The 15,991-nt window shown below is 40.4% G+C and overlaps 1 protein-coding gene across 1 annotated transcript in view; it reads left to right on the top strand.

The window, feature by feature from the left end:
- The first annotated feature begins 3,677 nt into the window (after positions 1-3,677).
- LOC148183277 (transcription factor RFX3-like) overlaps positions 3,678-15,991 on the top strand; it is a 252,407-nt gene continuing 240,093 nt past the window's right edge. The window contains exon 1 of the mRNA XM_088061502.1: positions 3,678-3,871. The gene's annotated coding sequence lies outside the window, so the exon portion shown is untranslated. The remainder of the gene's footprint in view (positions 3,872-15,991) is intronic.

Genomic DNA, 15,991 nt, shown 5'->3' with positions numbered 1-15,991 from the left:
CCTTTTATTTGTGCCAAGGCCTGAAACAAGTTTGATTTTTTCCTTCAAAGATAGGCACATGAAGTTCCTTCCTTTGAGAACACAAATTGACAGCCCAGTCACCTGAGATAAAGACCTAACTTTAAGGCTTGTACCACAGCTTATCCTGTTCTTTCCAAACAAGTAAGCATGCAAATGTTGTTTGACAGAACAGATTAGAGTACAATGTCAAGAAGAAACAGCCTTCAAGTCACAGAATAGTTGAGGTTGGTTGGAAGAGACCTGTTGAGATCATCTAAGCCAAACTTCCTTACTCAAGTAGGGCCATTTAGAGCTGGCTTACCAGGACCATGATATCTCCAAGGCAACCACTCTGGCCAACTTGTTTGAGCACTCAGTCACCTTCACAGTAATAAAGTGCTTCCTGATGCCAATGCTTTCTTAACCATCATGGGTAGGATGGCTCTAAAGCATTACTGTGCACTTACAGTCACAGTATTCTGGCAACAGCTTTTATGAGATAAAAATTATTTGGTAGCCAACCTTTAGAAATTAATTAATTTAAGATTATTCTGTCTTGCTTTTAGCAGCAATTATGCTGAGAACCCTTTCAACCTTAAATACTCTGACATACATTCTGTAGCCCTCTGTGTGGATACTGAACAAATGCCTGTTAAACTGGTGCAGCCTGATTTTGAGAATGGCTGCTATGTGAGAGAATACATGCAGCTCATTCAGATAGTCAGCAGCCATTTGGAAGACCATTTCCTGCTAATTGACATAAGGACCATTGAGTTCAACTCCCTGCTCCTCACAGGAATACCTAAAACTAAATCATATGACTAAGAGCATCCAGAAGCTCCTTGAACTCTGACAGGCTTGGTACCATGATCACTTCCAGTGACAGACCACCCTCTCAGTGAAGAACTTTTTCCTTAAACTTCTCCTGATGCAGCTTAATACCATTTCCACCACAGAATCATAGAATTGTTAAGGTTGGAAAAGACCTCTAAGATCATCAAGTCCAACTGTCAACCAAGCACCACCATCATGTGCACCATTAAACCATGTCCTCAGGTGTCATATCCACATGTTTTTTGAACACTTCCAGGGATGGTGACTTCACCACTTCCCTGAGAAGTCTGTTCTAATGCTTTCCAATCTTTTCTGAGAAAAAAAATAATTCCTAATATCTAATCTAAACCTTCACCTGGCACAACTTGAAGCCATTCCCTCTCATCCTGTTACTTTTTAACCTGGGAGAAGAAACTGACCCCCACCTCACTACAACTTCCTTTCAGGGAGTGGTAGAGAGCAATAAGGTCTCCTCTCAGACTCCTTTTCTCCAGGCTAAACAATTCCAATTCCTTCATCTGCTCCCCATAAGACTTATGCTCCAGCCCCTTCACCAGCTTTCTTGCTCTTCTCTGGACTTGCTCCATCAGCACCTCTCTTTTGCTCCCCCTCTTGAGGAGGTTGCAGACTGCAACAAAGTCTCCCTTCAGCCTCCCCTCCCCACCCCGCCTCGCCTCCAAACTGAACAAGCCAAGTGGCCTCAACTGCTCCTCATAAGTCTTGCCCTCAAGATCTTTCACCATATCAGTCCCCTGCCTCTGGCCACACTAATAATTTTATGTCCTTCTTATGTTGAGCGCCCAAAACTGCACACAGTACCTGAGGTGGTGCTCCACCAGTGCAGAGTGGGACAATCATCCTTTGACCAGCTGGTGATACTGTGCCTGATGCACCCCAGACACATTTGGTCCTTTTGGCTTCCAGGGCACACTGCTGACTCATATTCAACTTGACATCAAGCTGAACCCTCAGATCCCTTTCCACAGTGCTGCTGTCCAGCCTCTTGTTTGTACATATAGCATCCATCCACCCCCCCTCCCAGTTTGTACATATAACCAAGATTACCCTGTTCCAGGTGCAGAATCTGGCACTTGCTCTTATTAAATTCCATAGAGTTGGTGATTTCCCAGCTCTCTAGTCTATCCAGATCTTTCTGTAACACCTCTCTACCCTCAAGGGAATCCACAGCTCTTCCTAATTTAGTATCATCATCCAACTTACTTAATGTACATTTGATTCCTGTGCCCAGATAATTTATAAAAACATCAAAGCGTACTGGCCCTAAAATTGAGCCCTGGGGAACCCTACTGGTGACTGGCCACCAGCTCGATGTAACCCCATTTACTATAACTCTTTGAACCCAACCTGTCAGCCAATTGTTCACCCAATGTATTATGGACTTGTCCAGCTGTATGCTAGACATTTTGTCCAGAAGAAAACTGAGACACAGTATCCAAAGCTTTGCCAAAATAAAAAAAAACCAAAACACACCACATCTACTGGCTTCCCTTGGTCAACTAGATGTGCAACCTTGTCATAAAAGGAAATTAAGTTAGTTAAGCAGGATTTCCCCCTCATGAGCCCATGCTATGACCAATATATATATTACAGCCAAATATTACTGGTTATGTAGATGGTATAATGGGCTGCCTACAACAGTAATTTCATAAGTTACAAAATATGTAAAAGAGCTGCAGCTTTGCATGTATTTGGGTTACAGGGATATATGGAATCATAGTGACCATTAGATGTGGATGCATTGCAGAAAAGTAGCTATGGTGCTGTGTAAATTCTCACATTGTGTATTGACTCCAGTATGCAATATCTCTTATATCCCTTAATCAAGCAGTAATGCTCAGTATCTTGCAGCCCCATGACTACAAGGTGCAGAGAATCATTGGTGATATGGGAGATTAAGGGGAAACAAGATGAGGAAGGGAATTTAAAGAGCATTGCCCTGGTGGCAGCATGAAGTGTCTTCAGGGAAGGAATAAAAGTGAAGCAGGTTGTATTATAAGGAAAGGCATATGTGGGGAAGGGTAGGGGTCTATGAGAAACATTGCTGAAGAGAAAGGTTGGAACAAGGCAGCTAGTAATGCACATGCTGGTTGTGCATATGCTGAGTCCAGCAGGCCAAGTGTATACAGCAGTTACAGAAATTGTTCAGCTTTGCCAATGAGGGCAGTAACGCTGCTGCCACAGCCCCACCTACTTTAGATGGCAGCAGTCAACAAATACCCCATCCAGCAGCATCTCTTCACTGTTACTTTGGGATAGAAAAAGAAATGGGGATGGTGATAAGCTTTTAGTACAAAGTAGAACTTCCTGTTCACTCTAAACTGCTTCCAAGTAGCAGGAAGCAAACAGGGTGGAAAAGCAAAGCAAATCACTGAACAGAGATGCCTGCACAAAATCCCACTTTATTTTAGTCGCTAATCGGATGTGACGTCACTACGTCGGTGAACATGATCCACGCGGGAGACAGATACGATGATATGACCACACCCTCTCTTGCCTCCTCCCTCCCACTCGTGTTTCGGCCTGGCAGTTGCTATCCATTTGAACTATCAGCCATCACTATAGGTTCCCTCCTTGCCTACTCCGATGTAGTATGATCGTACATCCATGGATAATCCATTGTCATACTAGTGCCACTTTGCTTGTTGGGGATAGAACGCGCTCTCGCACACCCTTAGCGAGGTGGAGGTTTTAATACGTTCCTAACAACCTTATTTTCTTTCCTCCTTGAGGAAACAGCTCCTCCTCCCCTCCGGCCCTAAAAGCTGTCCGTCATACGGGTAGCCCTGCCTCTTCCGGGTCTTTTCGGCTGGGCCACTGCTTCCTTCTCTCTTGCTTGCTCTCTTTTGTGAGTTATAGCAACTGTTGCCTTGTGAATCAAGCGCCATAGTCACCGTAGTCCTGGCGACTGTTACTCATCAACAACAACTGCTCTTCTACTGCTTTCTATTTGCTTCCTAATCATCACCTACAACAGCCACCACCAGCAAGAACAACACCACAGCTTTCCACGATTCAGGTGAATGTAACTGTTCCGTATAGGCTTGCAATTCTGCCTTTCTATCCCTTTCTTCTCCCCCTTGCCTCCACCCTAGCTTTTGCCTCCTCCCTCCTTGCAGCATCCAGGTTGGGACTGCTGCTGCACTGGGCTTCGCTATTGATGGGGGGGGGGGGGGGGGGGGGGAGGGGAGAGAGAGAAAAGCCTCGAGCGCATTCTCTTCCTCAGCCTTTCTTCCTTCCCAATTTATAATATAGGAAGAGACATAATTTCCAAAGGGGAAAAATCATGTAAATTGCCCTGTGATTGTCTATTATGAAGGGTATTTTTTTTTAATAATATTGGAAGTTATCTGACATGCTGCAGTACTTGTAATGTTCCAAAGTATCTTGTACATCAATAAGGAAAAGCCTATGTTACCTGTAGCACATATTAGCGATCCTTTAAAATGATCTTGAAGGTGTTATTAGTAGTTAATAGTAGAGGTTGAAGAGCTAATTGGTACTATATAAGATTCTTCAGTGCAATTAATTGTTATGTTTGGGTGCAAGTGTAATCTAATTTTATAATTTAATTTTATGGCTGTACCTGTGAATTCCTAACATTCTCTTCTCATCAACTAACACTTTCATTTTCTTTTAAAAACATATTTGTTCTACATGGAATATTTAATGGTATTATTTTTTTTCATGTACTGATCCAGAGCCTTTTTTAATTCTTCAGCTTGTGCTACTTGTAGAATTTAACCTGCTAGTATAGAAACCACTGTTTTCAGTAAACTCAAAGGAGTTGTGCATATTTAGAGCACAGAATGCTGTGTGTTTGTCTTACTTTCTTAGAAACACATTTGTTTCTGAAGAGCTAAAGAAATCTTGAATGTATAGTTTGAAAGGAATAAGAGCTATCTACCTGGCTATGCTTTCTTAATTAAGGTGGTCCTACCATGCCATGTTGTTGATCCATATGATTTCTTGTCATTCAGTTTCTGTATCGAGTTGTATTATCTCAGTAGATGATTTAAAATAATTTCATAGCCTATTAACCCTAGCTTATACTGTGTTAGGAAGTGTACCTCTTACAAAAAATGTACATGCTATCTTTCTTATGAGCATAGTTTTTCTGCTGTCTAATAAAAGTTCTATGTGGAAAAATGAGAGAACATATCTACTGTGGGTTTTAACCTATTTTTAAATTACTTTAAAGGGAGAAAAACACAGATACCATGTAACTATCTAGTTCTTCACAACCCCTTAGCCACATAAATCCCATATGTATTTCCTCTATAATTGCATTACTGTCTCTCATTTAGTGCCATGATGAAATGTTTAATTGCCTCTTACACCCATATTTACATGACACAGAACTAGGATATTTTTATCTTCAGTGATTCAGTTTTTTGTTTTATCACATCATGAATACTTTTGAATTAAACCTAATTTTAAGCTAACTGTAAAGTAATATTGTATCAGGAAAATAATGATTCATTTTTTACAATTACTGTTTACTAACATGCAGAATCTGAGGAAGTTTTAAAATTATTTTTTTAGATAATATAGAAGTGTGCTTGGTTGATATCTGCTTAGGCTTCTGCAGAACATATTAAAACCTCATTCCTTTGTGATATAATAGTGCTTCTGTGTCTGGCTTGTCATCTCTTGGTGTAATAAGCCTTTGCCACATTAAATTTACCATTTAAAAATTAGGGATTTACTGGAACTTAGTACTGGAGTAGCTGTTTTCAGGGGAGTTTTAGTATGAATCTTAATATATATATGTATATATATTTATATATACTTTTATCTATGTATACATTTAAATACAGGTGATTGAGGTGGTTTTTTTTTAAACATGCCCTGTTCTTGGAATTGCAGAGAAGTTAATTTTCCTGAAGGTTCTGGGTGTTTGACACTATGACAGCTGGAAAAATAATAAATTTAGTAAAGATAAAACAAAATGAAAACATCCTCATGTTGGAAAATTTTCAAGAGTCTTAAGTGTAGATGGCAATATTTATTTCATTTTGGGCAGATATTTATCATGTGCACGTGAAACTGTTGTTTAGAGAGATTGAGCATATGAACATCTGCATGTGTGTCAAAGCCTAGTCTATGTATTTGCATCAAGTACTTAAAAGTTTGATGCTGAGAAGTAAAGGTGGGAGAAGGAATTTGAATGGAAAAGACTAAAGAGAAGATTGAACTTAGACAGTATGTACTGTAGAAACATCTCACAGATGAGGGAGATACTCCATAATAGTGAAGGGGGAAATTTTGGTTTAATCTTGGTAGGGTCTGATTCTGGTTGAATTTCTTCATGTGAAGAATACTTATTTAACCAAGCTATCTCACCAAACTTAACAGATTGACACTCTATCCTAATCTTATATAAACAAACCTATATGTCTGCAGAAGTTTAGTTGCATTCAAAAGACTGTCTTATGGTACTAATAAAATATTACTTATGGAACAATTGGACAGCATTGCAACTGTTCTTTGCTAAGTCCCTCCCGTCTCTAGTGTATCCTTGAGCAACACAGAAGGAAATACATGCCCTCAGCAGAAACTAGATCTAACAAAAACCAAGACTGTAGAATATTGTTTAGATAATCATTAGCTAGTTTTTATATGTAACTATTTTTACAGTATAAATATCTAGATGTCTTTAACTGTAGCTATGTAGATAAAATATTTTTAGACTGTTTTCCAAGCTGTTTTCCCTCACTTTTGAGATCACAATCAATAGGATGGCTTTTAATTTTGCAGTGATCTGTCCTTGAAAGTAATTATAAGTAGTGAATACTGTACTTATGTCTCTATGTTAATCTTTTTGTCTGTGTTGAGAAAAATAGGTGCTTGATTCAGGATTCTGACTTTCCTCTGTGTTCTTTACAAGGCTAAATCCTAAAAGTGCAGGAGATCGTGAATCATCATGGTTTGGGTTGGAAGGGACCTTAAAGATCATCCAGTTCCAACCCCACTGCCATGGGCAGGGACACCTTCCAATGGACCAGGTTGCTCAGGGCTCCATCCAACCTGGCCCATGAACACATCTGGGTATGGGGTGTCCACAGTTTCTCTGGGCAACCTGTTCCAGTGCCTCACTAGCCTGATGAAGTAACTTTTCTTTATGGTTTGTTTTATAAGCCCACTAGGAGAAAAAAAAAATAAAAAAGGTTTGGCTTTGAGGTTTAACAAGTCCAAGTGCCAGGTCTTGCACTTTCGCTACAACAACCCCCTGCAGTGTTACAGGCTGGGGATGGAGTGGCTGGACAGTGCCCAGGCAGAAAGGGACCTGGGGGTACTGGTCAACAGCCAACTGAACGTGAGCCAGTAGTATGCCCAGGTGGCCAAGAAGGCCAATGGCATCCTGGTCTGTCGCTAGAGGACACAAAATGATTCACACAAACACCTCTCAGTATCAGAACAGAAAAAGGTATTTTTTTTCTCTGACTCCAGTATTTATAGATTCTCGACAATGACCAGGGATTGGATAATTAAGTTACCATCTTCCCATGCACACTGGTAATGCGAAATGTCCATCAAAAGACGTTTCTTAGAAGGAATGTGATAAACAACTTATGTTTACAGAACTTTCACGGGAAAGTAACTAAAACTATGAAAACATTATCAGAAGGTTTAATTTTCAAGGCAACATTGGCCTGTATCAGGAATAGTGTGTACAGTCTTCCCCTGTACTTGGCACTGGTGAGGCCATAACTTGAGTACTGTGTTCAGTTCTGGGCCCCTCAATTTAGGAAGGATGTTGAGATGCTTGAATGCATCCGGAGAAGGGCAACAAGGCTGGCGAAGGGCCTGGAACACAAGCCCTATGAAGAGCAGCTGAGGGAGTTGGGGTTGTTTAGCCTGGAAAAAAGGAGGCTCAGGGAGACCTTATCACTCTACAACTACCTGAAAGGAGGTCATAGTCAGGTGAGAGTCAGTTTCCTCTCCCAGGCAACCACTGACAGTAGGAGAGGACACAGTGTAAAGCTGCTCCAGGGGAAGTTTAGGCTAGACATTAGGAAAAACTTCTTCACTGAAAGAGTGATTGGGCACTGGAATAGACTGCCCAGAGAGGTGGTGGAGGTGTTTAAAAAATGACTGAATGTGGCACTTAGTGCCATGGTTTAGTTGATAAGGTGGTGTTAGGTCATAGGTTGGACTTGATGATCTTAGAGGTATTTTCCAACCTAGTTATTTTTGTGATTCTGTGATTTGCTTTAGAAAAAACACTGCAAGCTTATGGAGAAGAAACAAAATATCAGTTAAAAAAGCAGTTCTCATTCATGAATGTTCTCTTAGGAAGAAATTTTCTCTCCCCTGCTTCCCCCTCCCTGACTTCTTGCTTTCAAAGGAGTCTTCATTTTGTTATTATTTTTTGAGGTCCCTGTAGAAAACATTGACCAAGTAGTATTAAATGTTTTGAGATGCACAAACTGGGTGTTATATAGACTAGTTATCTCAGCCTTTTTGATAACTTTCAAGACATGCTTTTATTCTTATGTTCCTAAAGAAATAATTTCTGTGATAATGCCCTCCATCTTATTTGAAAGGGGTAGAGGTTTCAAAAACACAGATTTCATCAGAATAATTATATGGGGAAAGGTAAGACTAAATTTATGCTACTATTGAAGAAAATGCAGTCAGTTCTCAGGTTTTATATATTTCATTTGGTAATAAACATCTGGCCAGTCAGCAAATATCCACACCTTATACTCTCTGTTGTAATATGGATACAATTGAAGAGCAAAAGGCATAGGCCAGATTTCCTATTTCCTACAGATGTCATCAATCATGCTACTTTTGAACAATTTGTAGGGGAAAAGCCCTATTGTTCACTTCTTAGCCATTTCTTCACCTTTCTTCAGTGGATTTGCAAAAATTTTATTGAAAACACTGATCCAGTAGAAGTATTTTTAGGTATGTAATTTGGCCTGCAGAATCTTCATGATTAAAAATAATGAATAAAACCAGAAAAACACAGTTTGACAAAAACAACTTGGAGTCAATATGAAGTTTTTATTGATGAGTGTGATGTCATATGGTATAGAATATTATTTTGGTCAGTTGGGATCAGCTGTCCCAGCTGTGTCCCATCCCAACTCCTTGAGTATTCCCAGTCTACTTGCTGGCATGGCAGTATGACAAACAGAAAAGACCTTGATGCTGCATAAGCACTTTTCATCAATAGCTGAAACATGGTTGTGTTATCAACACTGTGTTAAATCACAAATCCAAAACACAGAACCATACAAGCTTCTATGAAGAAACCTAATTCTATCCCAGCCAAAACCCAGTGCAATTGAAAAATCTGTTAGTGTATCCTTTTAGTAAAAGAGGTCTGTCAGTGTGTGGTGGCTATTTGAGAAGACTTTTAAGCTCTTTAAGCAAATTTATCAGAAATGCATAAGGAGGGCTATAGATTTATTAGTGCTTCTTAACCTGAAAGCACCACATACCTTTTAGGTTGCACAGCAACTGACTCCTAGCAACAGTAGCAGATTGAATTTTTAAGAGCAACATGTCAGATGTAATAATAAAGCAAAAGTACAAACAGTTGTAATGGTTTTCTTTTCATAATAAACTAGTTTGAATTTAAAGAACTTTCCCTCCCTCCAAAATAGGAAGTCTCCTCCACTGACCTCGGTGTCTCTATGTTGTTTCCTCACATGTTCTCACCTCCTCCTCTTCTCTGGGTAGAAAAAAACTGTGCGTGCCCCACTTCTGGCACCAAGACTAATGAAGCTGTTTAGAATGAGAGTGGCTGTCACGTTTTGGTGTGGGGGTGGAATTTTTTTTTTCTAATTTCCTTTTTTCTATCATAATACTATGAGATAAAACAGAAAATAAAGAATCAATAAATGGAGCATTACATAAGAAATTTCATGCATGCTTAAGGAGATTTGTAAATTTCAACTTCTCTTGTAAATTAATTCATTGTAAGATTTCTTAAAAGTCACCAGCTAAACAAGTAAACAAATGTTTTGGAAGGAATCAAAATTATTTTATTCTGGGGTATAAGTCAAACTAATGGAGTTAGAAAGAGATCTCCCCTGAACAGGTTATTCCATAACTGCCTACTGTAGAGATTCTTGTGTCTATGTGAAGTTTGCTAAACTCATTTAGACAATTTTTATGTTCCAAAATATAGATGGTCAGTGTTTCATTGTTTTTATTTTTTTTTCTGTTGTCTTCTCTTGGTTCAGCTAAAAAATATTCGGAAGCAATTTTTCTAGCTTTTGGGGTTGAATGTTGATATAAAATCCTGTATTGATCTTTCAAAATTTTATTTGCTAAACATGATAAAATTGACAATTTTAAATCAAACTCTAACCTTTTTCAAAAAGGTCTGTGAAATTCTTGTGAAGATTTGTATAAAAGTTACTGACAGACAAATTTACTCTGTCATACCAGTCTGTCAGTGTAGATTTTTACCCTTTAAAATCCTTTGTGTTAAAGGTGTGGAAAAGGTAGAAAATATGTGGGCAGGTAGGTGGTATGGAGATGGAATGAGACAGAGAAATAAAACATGCTTCTGCATGGGCTTCTCTCCATGGGCCACAGTTCCTGCCAAGAGCCTGCTCCAGCATGGGCTTTCCATAAGCTCCAGTGTTCTTTGGGGCATATCCACCTGTTCCACTGTTGTCCTTGCTACGGGTTGCAGGGGTATCTCTGCTCTGGTGCACCTTCTCCCCCTCTACTTTCACTGACCTTGGTGTCTGTGGGGTTGTTTCTCACTTTCTCCCCCCCCCCCGCCCCCCCCCTCCCTTCTCATTCTGCTGTGTAGTGATTTTGCCCTTTCATAAATATGTTATCACAGAGGTGCTACCAGCTTTGCTGATTGGCTCAACTTTGGCCAGTAGTGAGTTAGTTTTGGATCTTGCTGGAACCACCTTTGTTAGGCACGGGGGCAGCCCCTGATCTTTCTTCACAAAAGCCACCTGTGCAACCCCTTGTGGTCTGAACACTAATGGAGTCTGACAACATGTTCTAAAACAAAGCTTTATTGAAGCAGTAAGAAAGATGAGCAATGATGTGCCTATATGGCACAATCACCATTAGCAAACATAGGATCATAAGTGATGTCATAACTCTGGTGGACTGCCAGGTACACTTGATGGTTGGATCATCTGACAGCAACTGCCAATCATGCAATTGTCTTTTGAGTGTGGGTAAAATTTGTGCCTTCCATTGACTCCACCATGTTGTGTTCCACTCCTAAGAGGAAGGGAGCACTCAAGATTTGTAGGTGCTCGTGGTTGGAAAGGAATGACAAATGTCAGGTCTAAAAAAACCTTACCGAGATTTATTAGTAAATTATAAACTTGGCATGTAAATTGGTATAAGTTAGTCCCTTATCTTCTAGTAGCAAGAAAAAGAAAAAATAAAAGAGGGAAGATGGAGAGAAAGAGAAATAGAGAGGTCAGATAGGAGAGGAAAGGAGATCACCAGTCCTGGGTCCAGCATCAATCTGGCTGACAGGGTGTCCAGGGTCCTGGGGGAAAGCCACGCAGACTTTGTTGGGGGTACCTTTTTATAGATAAGTTTTCCCCACACCAGAGATAAGTTCCTTGCTTTCTATGCAAATTAGTCATCATACACAATTTGTTCTTCTGGACCTTTCTGGAAATGGGTCGGAGGGCTTTGGGGGTCTTGATCTCATTCCTGCCCTTGCTCTGGACTGTGTTGTACTTACCTCCAGGAGCCAGAACAAGGATGTTTGTCCTAGAAAAGTGCTGCCCTACCTCTGCGTGGCCCCTTTTCCAGCCATATCCTTCTCTATTTTGCCCATTTGCACAGCGTGCTCTTATGCAACAATCCTTGTTTGGCTACATGGCTCTCAGTGTTTGAGACATACACATTAGCTTTTTATCTACTGGGCTTCTATACACCAATGGTAGTGTGATTTGAGAGAATCATGCTTTACATGAAGAATGTGGACAGCATCCTGCCTGCGCTTCTGATATTGGTCAAGAAGCAGGGTATCAGGAAGCAGGGTGTCACCTCCCCCAAATACCAAAATCTTGCCTCGTAAATCTTGTTTTAAACCACACTTTGTTAAATGTAGTGAGGTTCTTTCATTGCTTCATATGCCCTCGATAGAGAGCTAGTGATAGAAATTCATCTAAAATAATGCCTTGCATGTCATAAAGCTTTATTTTATGACATAAAACCAAATTAAAAGGTGGAAATTAAGAAACCATGCAGATGCTCGCTTGACCCCCCCCCCTCCTCCCCAGCCCAGTGGAACGGGGAGGAGAATCAGAAGTAAAACTTGTATGTTGAGATAAGAACAGTTTAATAATTGAAAATAAAGTAAAATACATTAATAATCACAAATAATAATACTGATAATAAAAAGGAAACAAACAAGTAATGCACAATGCAATTGCTCACCACTCACTGACCAATGCCAGACCCCCCTTCCCGAACCCAGATCAGCTGCCCTTCTGGGTAACTCCTCCCAGTTTATATACTGGGCATGATGTTCTATGGTGTGGAATATCCTTTTGGTCAGTTCAGGTCACCTGTCCCGGCTGTGCCCCCTCCCAGTTTCTTTTGCAAACCTCCTCCCTGGCAGAGCATGAGACAAGAAAAAACTCCTTGACTTAGAATAAACCCAACTTAGCAAAACCCAAAACATCAGTGTGTTATCAACACCATTCTCATTCTGAATCCAAAACACATCACTACAATGGCTACTGAGAAGAAATTAACTTGCTCCCAGCTGAAACCAGGACAGAGTGCAAAAAGGTTTAGCAGTACTTAATCATGGACTAATTTAACATTTATGAAGTGATTCAATAGGGTTTACTGCAATTACAACAATGACTTAATTATAGATTTAAGATAACATTCATACCATAATCAATTCACATGCACTCATATAGACAGATGTATGCATCTATATGTGCAAAGGTACCTGTTAAAAACTCCCCTTGAATTCAGTGAAATATGCCAAATCCCTTTGTGTTCTCAATGAGCAAGGGTTGCACCTCAAGGAGTGGGGGGTGTGGGGTGTGTGTGTCAGCCTAAGCCTCATTATCAGCAATGGTCTTTCAAGTACTGCAAACTTGAGGGTTCATGAGCTCTCAGAGACATCCCACTCAGTGGGAGGTGCTGGCACAGCCCACTGCAGTCCAGGAGAGCTCAAAGAGCCTTTATAGGGTCACAAGATTATTTGCTTTAGTCATCAGTAAGTTTCCATCCTGGCCATAACCTAAGTTGGTAACTACTGGATATTTTTTTTTCAAAAATATAACAGTGTAACAATGGTACTATTTCACTTATTCAGGTAAATAGTTTTCCAAGGCTGTCAGGGCATAACTGATTATCCCTTGTTCCCCACCTTGGTCAGGCAACTGATGTTCCTGATATGATCATTGTTGTTCCCACTCTTAAAAACGAGATTCACTTAATAAATTATAAAAATAATTTAATATAAATAAAAGACAATTAGGAGACAAAATAAATAAAGCAAAGGGTTAAAACGGCTGGGTGCCCTGGCGCCTTGCCAGGAACACACCTGGTATTTCAGGAATACTCTTTTTATCCCCTCCTACTGTGAGGGGTTAATGCATATTCAAGCATCTCCCCTCCCTGGTTCCGCCTTCTTGGATCATGCTCTTCACAATTTTATTTTCTGCTGGTCAGCATATATTTTTGCTGGTCATCATTATTCTTGCTGGTTATCATTATTTTGGAGTTTTTGGTTTCCTTTCTTTTTGCAAATGGTCAGGGCAGATAACAGTCCGGGCCCCGTCATCCTTCCCCTGAGGGCAGCTGGGTTTCATATCTTCTGCTGATAACAGTTTGGGCTCTATTGTTCTCTTGATAACAGCTTGGGCCCCACTGTCCTTGCCCTCTGGGGTTTCCTTGCCTTGTACTTCGGAAATTCTTTTAAGCTTAAGACTTGTTAGCAAGAAAAAAAGTACATACATAGCTAAAAAGTATTTAACATATAATATTCATCTGCGAAAGCCAATATCACAATACAAATTTATAACACTATCATCTGTTTAAAAAAAAAAAAAACCAAAGAAATCTGTACCAGCCACATGTTTTTGGTTTTGTTTTTTTTTAAAGAAAGGCAAGCTTTTTATTGTGGCCATGGATTCTGGTTTTAGGAATATTTATTGAAACTGGTTAGGAATTTTTTGTCTTCAGTGTGTTATAAATGCAAAGGCAGATTTGGGTTAAATAAAAACAATTTATTAAAAAAACAATTTCTATAAAAAAATAAACAATGAGGAAAAACCACAATAAAACAAACAGCGCAGCGCTGGGTGGACAGGGGTCTATACCCAAAGGTATAGGTGTTCCCAAATCCACGAAGGAGGGTAGACTGTCCGGGGTTTTTATAGGGATTTTTAGCCTTGAGGCCAAATTCCAGGCAGGCACCATTCATCAACGGTCCTTGATTGTCGTATGAATTGATTTCCTGGCGTTGGAGAATAGAGTCAAATGGACGTCCGGACCGAGTCTCCTCATATGTAAAGAAGTTCTGGGTGGTTCTTGATTTCATTGTGGTTCAGGCCATCTGGATGGGATGGTTGGATCCGGGTTGGAGCTGATGGATATCTCGGCTGGATTTTTCCTTTTGTCTACCTGATGGCTTCCCCCAACGGTAGCCTGCAAGGCGGGGTGTTCAGGTCCGGTGATGAGTATCTCGTCGGAGCCTCTCCTTGTTGGCTTGATGTTTCGTGTCCTGTCTATTCTTTCCCGTTGATGGGCACCGAGCCTGTCCCTGTCAGCTTGATGAGCCTTGTCCTGTCTATTCTTTCCCGTTGATGGGCGCCGGCTAGGATCGTTATCCTTTGAGTGGGAATTCGTGGCTAGATCTGGGAAGGGCTTGTGTGCCATACTGTACTTTATATTTTATATCATTATTGTTATATACATTTATTTAGATTTCTACGAATTTTTACAAGTTCATTTCTCACAGTCCCCCGCCTAATAATCCATTACATTAAAAATTCGTGTTATTTCATCCAATTCTGCAGGGGAGGACTATAATTTTTTTACTCACATTCATTTTCTTCCCAGTCCGTTAACGAATTCTCACTATATGTTTGTGCCAGGTTATATTTATTTTCAAAATTCTTTAAGGCTTTAATCGCGTTTTCGTTTTCCTTTTCCTCCTCTAATTTCATTAGTTTAGAGAGAGGAGTAGGTCTCCCTTGTGCTTTCTCAGGATCGATTGGAAGTGTGGCAATCTGCATTCCTTGCACAACAGAGTGAATTAGTCTGATGAAGCAAGGAATTAAGCAGGGAAGGAAAATGATTCCGGCAACTGAACAAGTGATGAAAAATACTAGCTTCTTCCACCAAGCCCCTTGCCCGAATATCTGGTCCCACCAGGAGGCTTGTAGGATTGAATTCCATTTTTGGACTGGCACATGAGCTACTTTTTTAATTTCAGCAGCCAATCCTTTTATTGTTTCTCCATAATCGTCTATTTCCATACAACACTCGGATTCGTTGTATCTGCCACACACTCCTCCCTCCTCGGCTAGCAAATAATCGAGAGCTAGTCTGTTTTGGTACACAAAAGCTCTCATTTGTGAATGTTGTTTGGCTAGGAGTTCTAGGGCTTCTGAAGTGTGGTTGGAAACTATCTCTACCACCGCTTGCAATCTGATAAGTCTGTTGAGGAGATAAATGGGGGTTCTGTAACCCCAGCTGCCATCATTTGCCCAAGTAGCGGGCCCGTAATATTGAATGATCCTTTCGGCAGGCCATTCTTCCTCGTTCCACTTCTGGTTGCCTCCCGCTATTGGTAGTTCCCGTTTTAATTCCCTCCTTTGTCTGTTTAATGTCTCAAAGAGAGGGGCTCCCAATGATTTACTCTCTGTTTTAGGTAGAGTAAAGAAAAAGGGCCGAATTATTCCAAGTGTGCAGGATCCTTTCCATTTTCTGGGTAGCTCGCTGTAAGCCTTTTTTCCACATATCCAATATATACCATCAGGAGCTTCCCAACCCTTGTTCAACTTTGCCGGATCATCCCAATATTCCTTCAATCCTATTAGCTCATGGAAGGGATTGGCCCAGAGTTTTTTGTACCAGCAAAGTCCAATTATTTCCATCCATTCACAGTTATTCCCCCGGGAGCGACTCCAATAGCCCGCGGGTGGTTCAGGTT

This window comes from Pseudopodoces humilis, chromosome 12 (genome assembly GCF_049639895.1).
Source record: "Pseudopodoces humilis isolate 2021_Gansu_Grassland_sample_001 chromosome 12, ASM4963989v1, whole genome shotgun sequence".
Classification (NCBI taxonomy): Eukaryota; Metazoa; Chordata; class Aves; order Passeriformes; family Paridae; genus Pseudopodoces; species Pseudopodoces humilis.
Note: the sequence above shows the minus strand (reverse complement) of the source record. Positions and strands in the feature narration are given on the sequence as shown.